This window comes from Microcebus murinus, chromosome X (assembly GCF_040939455.1).
Source record: "Microcebus murinus isolate Inina chromosome X, M.murinus_Inina_mat1.0, whole genome shotgun sequence".
Taxonomy (NCBI): Eukaryota; Metazoa; Chordata; class Mammalia; order Primates; family Cheirogaleidae; genus Microcebus; species Microcebus murinus.
The window spans coordinates 102191170-102198221 of NC_134136.1; the positions used below are offsets into that span (position 1 = coordinate 102191170).

General features: G+C 35.7%; 1 pseudogene; it reads right to left on the reverse strand.

Annotated features, from left to right (window-relative positions):
- Window positions 1–1793: 1793 nt before the first annotated feature.
- On the reverse strand, window positions 1794–6474 carry LOC105867120 (AP-3 complex subunit sigma-1 pseudogene; annotated as a pseudogene).
- Between the last annotated feature and the right edge of the window lie 578 nt (window positions 6475–7052).

A 7052-nucleotide genomic window follows, 5' to 3' on the forward strand; every position in this document is an offset into this window, starting at 1 on the left:
GTGTGCTGGGCCTTACTTTTTTTTAAGGAAAATGCAGTCAGTTTTAATTTTTTATGTTATCATCAGTGTATTTTAACATTTTTATTACCTTCCATTTTGTACATTTCTTTTTCTTTTTTCTTTCTTTCTTTTTTTTTTTTTTTGAGAAAGAGTATTGCTCTGTCACCCTGGCTAGAGTGCATTTATTATTTGTACATTTTCTATTGGACTGGTTGTTTGCTCTTTAACTGTTTTGCTTTTAGCTTCTGTAATTATTTTTGAGATCCTGGATGACAACCTTTCAAACCATAATGTACCCTTTTTATACTTTACTTTTTGTTTGCAAAACAGCTTAGGAATTTAAAGTGCCCAGGGACCATATTTAAAATGCATCATTCTAGTTACTCACTTATTCACCTTTAGATGCCTCTTATTCAACCAAACTGAATTATTCATAAGCCTGCATTATAAAGTTCAAAATGATATAAAATCACACAAAATATATTTGGAGACTTTAATTCAAACAAAAGTACTACAGTCGTATATCATTTAGTGGAGATTTGGCCGAGAAGTTTTCATAGAGCTAGAAGTAGAAATCATAAAACGAGAACGAATATCACAGACCTACAACATATATAAAGCATATTTCTGAAGTACAGTGTGCTGGAACAGACCTATTTCAACGACATATTAATCAACACTGATAGCTATAGGTACACATTTTTATTTTGTTTCAACTGAATATGAACTGTATGTTGTTATCTGTTAGGGGCTTTGAGGATTAGATAGCTTTGAAAGCTACAGGAATTTAAAGGCACTCTGACTATTTCCAATTTTTTTGTTATGCTCATTGCCATATTGATAGATTTACCTTGAACCTTTTAAAAATACAATAACACTTAAAACAACTAAACAGTTATTTTGTTGGCATTCATATTTTTTCACAAGGCTATAGAAAAATGATCTTTCCCCATTTTTCATTAATTGGTTAAAGTAATTTTTAATAACTACACAGTGATGTTTTATGATTGTCTCTAATACCTCGTATTTGACAGCAGCAGTACACTTTTACTGAACCCTTCCACAAGAGACTCAAGCAACATAACTGCTCTTTGCATTCATATACAGGCAATAATGGTTTTCTACCCTTAGCTTTTCACACTCTCTAATAACATCAACTATGAAGATATTGGGTTTTGGGGCCTGATCTTTCTTTCTTTCTTTTTTAACATTGATAAAATATACTTTTTATTTACTTTGTTAAGTCAGAGGGTTGTAAAAAGAAATTATTGTTAAAGTAAATATCAGGCAAACAGAAAGGTGCTTTAGAAGTCCGGTTACCTTGGAGTTTATTTAAACTAACAGAAAAAGGTTTTAATGTTTTCATGCCATACATACTTGGTTTTCTAAATAACAATTGTGTAACATATTATAGCAGAATGAATTAAAGAATGCTGCACTTGTGATCCATACAAAACATCAGCATTTTAGGTTGTACATAAAGAAATGTTTCAAACACTTTTTGAAATACTGTAGTAGCCAATAAATAGAGGCATGCCTTAGGTGGCCATAGGAATGCAGTTTAGAAAAGAAAAACAAAATCACAGGAACTACTCAATTTCTTTAAAATCACTGAGCAAGAAAAGCAACGCTGAATTTCCATACTGATTTTACACAATTTATATAGAGTACCTTGACTTAAATCCAAGAGCTAAAGTTAAGACTCTTCTGCTCTATTTTTGTTAAACAACTGTGTGATAAACTTAGATGACTTTTCCTCCTGCATTTTACCTGGGAGTAGCCTTTTTAATTTTTTATTTAAAAGAGAGCAGGTTTGGCACTTTTATACTGATGTCACCAATGTTAATATTTCTTGGATTCTCAGAAAAATTCATATTCTTTACAGCTGATACAGCACGGGCTGGAGCTAAGCCAGCCTCAGGTTTCTCTAGTTTATTTTGTGCATCAATTTGCATAACAATCTCATTTATGTTGGTCTCTGATACCATTTCCCCTATCACCATTTCTGCAAGAATATTGTGAACCTTGTCTATGTGGAAAACCAAATCCAGTTCGCAGACATTTTCAAGACATTTGTCTAATGTTTCCACAAATACTTGAATTAGATCTAAAATGCCAAGTTCACTTTCTGAGGAATCCACACAGAAGACAAAATATAACTTTGCATAATGTCTATAAATCAGTTTGTTGTCACCTCCAATGAATAATCCTCCTTCTAGGAAATTACAAGCATTTGCATCTCTCTTAGATACCAAATGGAAAGTCTCCCTGATGACTTGCTGTTGTGTATCTTCACTGTAGTGCTGGCAGAGAACTTTGAAAGTCATGGCTTCCCATGGTTGTTGAAGATAAGGACGGCCTTGATCTTGGCTGGGCCAGGCCAACCGAGTGGGCACTGGGAGCCAGGGCAGGGTGGGCACACGCCAGTGATCCTTTACTCACCAGCCCCCTCCCCCACATTCTCCTGGATCTTTCCTAAGGTAGCAAAAGCATGATCTTGTATTACTTGCCATACATAGTGGACTGTTCCTCCATTCTACATTTGGAGATGAAATTCAGTGCATAATAATAAATTACACAGTTTAGTGCATTATGGTGCTAGCCAAGGAGAAAACTTTCTAAGTTTAAACTATAGTAGTAGGTAATTTCTAGATTTTATGTCATGTTCATGCTCTGAACTGCGAGTCTCAATTACTCTTACCCAAGACTGTTGTCATTGCCTCTTCAATTCAGTAATATGTTTCTGAAGGATGCAGAACACACATGACATCTTTCACTTTTTCATATCCATCTTCTCTAGTGCCTAATGTGGAGGTATGCATGTTACAGAAGCTCTGTAAATATATTATGAATGAACGAAGAATGTTATATATGTGATGTAATTTGAGAAACATGAGAAAGGTCACTTAACAAAAATCTAACTGTTTCTAACTGATATGACAAAATGAAGAATTCTATTCACCAACTGTTTCACGATTATTAAGAGAAACTGTTAAAGTGAAAGTAGAGGCCTCCCCTTCCTTTCGTATGCAAATATTCATTCCAATATGATATTACATGGCTGGTAGGAGAGGTAGAAATTCTAGACATGCTTCTGTAAGACAGTGGATAATGGAGGAAGAAATAAAAGTCATTCTGATGGTTAACAAATTCAGTGGAGAGTGTTGAAGAGTAGACAGAAAGGTAAGAGGTGTTTGTCTTAGCAACTTCAATTTAGGGAGAGGGAATGATGTCTAATAAGTATTTTTAGGACGTTTTATCTGTGAAACATTGATAGCTTCTACATAGCTTCCTTTAAGAAAATTTTGAGTAGAGGTACACATTGGATCAAGGTGTCTAGAGTCATTTGGCTGTGAGGCTGGACCTGTTTATATATGCATTATGTTTAGAAAGCTGTCATCTGGGATTTGGGATGTAATGTGTAAAAGTTTGTTGCACATAAGGATATAATAACCATTGAAATGATCCAAGACCTCATTATTCACTCTTACTATCTCACTGCTGCAAGGAACTTTGGACTATTATGTTTCATATAATATAACCAATATGCAATAGCTATTGTGTAACTGATAGAGGAGGATGTTAGGTCTTAGATGTAAATTTTTTGCTGTATGTATGTAAGGCCACATAATTGAAGAAGCCTTTGTAAATGTCTTTGTGAATTGAAAATTAATTATTTTTCTTCTTTAATTCCTATATGTATGATATCTTGTTATATATTTCACAAGTATGTTGGCATTTTGGGATTTGGAGTCCTGCAGACTTTGGCAACATTCAAGCAGATCTCTCTTTATGGGAAGATGTGCTTCACTGAAGCTAGAATATGTGAGTTAAATTCATCCTTGTACATCTACCAAAATAGCAAAAGTGCTGCCTTCATCTATTCAGATCAGAATAACTGCTACAGTAAGACGTTTGCCACAGGCATTAGCAAGGGGTTCTAATGGACCAGATTCTTGGAGGTGCTTTTTACAACGACGACTTACTGAATAATCTTGTACTTTATTTTTAACAAGAGTGACATACCTGACTTCTCAGGAATAAAAAATAAAATAGACCAGAGTAGTAGTGCTCTGAGGAAAGCAGGCAGTGAAATGCAAGAGGAAACTGAAGTACAGAGAATGTGACTTATCTATCTCAAAGTCTTGAAACTGCACAGGTCCCAGGGGTCTGGGTTAGGTGCATTTCCCAACCCTTTCCTGATTTGGCAGAATTAACATTGATGGTCACAGATTGACTTAATTTGGCACCATTTCCAGAGTTCCTTGAGGAAAATTCTCTGCCTGATAGATGGAGAAGAATGAGCATGGTTTTGATATAAACAAAGCCACAAAGTGACAATGTTTTCTTCTTTTTGAAGAACTACACAGGCACTGATGGTCTTAAAAATTTAATGAAGTCATGTGCATTACATGCATTATTATGATGTAGAAGGTGGTCTTTAAGAAGTTCACAGATAAGAACTATACACAGTTTCCAATTCCCAGTAATATATTTCCCAAGTTCAAAGGTTTTGTGTGACCTTCTTCTTTAAATTTTGGTCAATTATTTCCTATACGAGTACATCATACCGCCAGTGATTTTTTATTTTTTTGGTAATCTATTCCAATCAAGCAGTGATAGGGAAATTCAACTTAAAAATGTTCTCTGAAAAGTAAAAATAAAGCCCATTTACTTGCTTGCATGTACTTACCTCTAGAATGTTGAAAGAGGGTACCTATACTCATATCCTACCCAGCATTCTAGTTACAGTAGTTTGTTTCCCTGATTCCCCAACCAATATTAGAAACATCAACTTAGAGTAAAGGAACTTTCAGTAGCAGGAGGAGTATATGTACAAAATGTATGGCAGTTGGCAATATTAAATCTAGGAGGGATGCCAGACATATAAACGAGATTAGGAACTTGAAAAGCATAGCAATATAAAATCAATATGGCTGATAATACTTGTAAATTGTAACAACTATTATTTTGCTTACTATGCTGCTTATGAAGGCAAAAAGGAAGAATTAAACATTTCAGGACAGTATACATCAGAAAACAAATAATGTGGATTTTGTTTTTATGTGCCAGATAAAAGCAAACTTCAATATATCTATTTTTTGGAGCCTTCATTACTGCATGATACCAGAAATAATGAAGCATGAATTATTGTCAAGTAATTTTTTCATGAATCCTTTCCTGTGGAGGATATCCAATTTCCTCTGAGATTTGCTCTGTTACTTTCTAGAACAGAGCTTCAGTGGTCTCAGTGGTTGTCATTATTTTTCATAGAGTCTTCTAAGATGGGCTGAGTCCCTTAAACAAGATCTATGATTATTTAACAGAGAATTATTTAATCTCCAACTGTGTTTTGTAGCATTTTCACTTTGAATACTAACCTACCATGACACAGAGGCAAGATCCAGCAGTCTTGCTGCATGTGAACCATGGTTTCTAACTTAGTGGAAGGTATCTTCTGCACATATTTTCACAAATAATCATGATTTTCTTTGCTACACTGAATTTAATTTTCTTTTGAAACTCTATTCCAGTATTTCTTTCACTGCATTATTTTTGGTAATATTTTCCAAGCCTTCTTTCTTTCTTTAACTATGTTATTTTTAGTTTTTGTTTCCCTCTTCTGTCATGTTGTGTTAACTACCATTGAAAACTCCAGTAACTATACCAAGATAGGGGATTATGAAATTGAGTACAAATTTGAAAAATGTATTAGAACCTGAAGAAATAATTTAGCCATTAATATGACTAAGCAGCTATGACATGGCTCTTTGTTCCTAAAGGAAAAGAAAATAACAGTGCTTATATGTCGTATGTTACAGATAATTTAATTTAAACCATTGTATATTTTTTCTATTAGGTAATTGTATTAAGTTATATTTCTCTTGCTCTAGAATAATAAGAGTGTTGACATATTTTTGAAGCAATTCTAATTTACTTTTTATTTAGATTTCAAGAAAAAGACTTTACTTTGGTCTCAAAATGTATCAATTTTCTCTGCAGAAAAATTGTATTAAAGGTTGTTGTTTACTTATATATAAATATAACCTTTTTTTTCAAGATGGCTGACCAGAGACATCAGTCAGTTCTCCTCAGAAAGAAGAACCAAAGTTACAGGTGAATAAGCCTGGCCCAAGTGGAATACTGAGGGAAGAGTTCCAGAAGCCTACCAGTGTACCCACAGGAATAAGTTGGGGTGCAGAATAAGAAGGAAGCAAGAGTTTGGCAGAGATCAATTCCTGAGGAACTTGGAATCCCCTGAAAAGGGTAGGTGGAGGTGTTTGTTTTCACTCCCCTCACCCCTGTAACAGACTGGGGGCTCCCAAACTGTCAAACAGCTCTTCTACCCTCAGGAGCCTGAGTACTTCTGTGGTGGGTGGTTTGGGAAATTTTTAAGGGCAGAGCACTGAGCTGCCAGCCCATGCAGGGTCACTTGCCCTCTCCCTAAACCTGAGCTGAAGCCTTGAGCGCCATATTGCTTGTACACCTAAGGTGGGCCTCTGTCCTGTCCAGCTAGTCTCAGCTCTTCTGTCTCTGCCTCACCGGATGCCCCACAAACATTTCTCAGAACCCTTCAGACTGTGACAACCACAAAGGGCCGATTGGACCCAGGGGAGCTACAGGGTTCCCAGAGTTCTAACTCTCAGGGCAGACTGCCCCTTGGGGAAGGGAAAGTGCAGTGTGACAAAGCACCCTTGAGATAGAGGAAATGAGGGAGACAAGAATGGGTGCCTACCTTTACCTGAAAGCTCCCAAATTTCTTTCGAATGTACGTTATAGATGATGACTTCAGTTAACCTAAGGAACAATGTGTATTTACAAGGTGGATACTGCAGTTTCTCCTAAAATTCAAAGGGAGCCAGCACAGAAGGGAAGATCAGAACCAGGAATTAGAGAAGTTATAGGCATGTAGGTGACCCTCTTCCATTCCATTCTTTCTGCTTTTCTATCTGCATCAGTCTTAGTACACTAAGCATCTTTTTTTTCTCTGTGACTTTTTGCAAAAGAAGGCTTCTTCTCTCTCTAAGATTTATGAGTCCCTCTATTCCAGC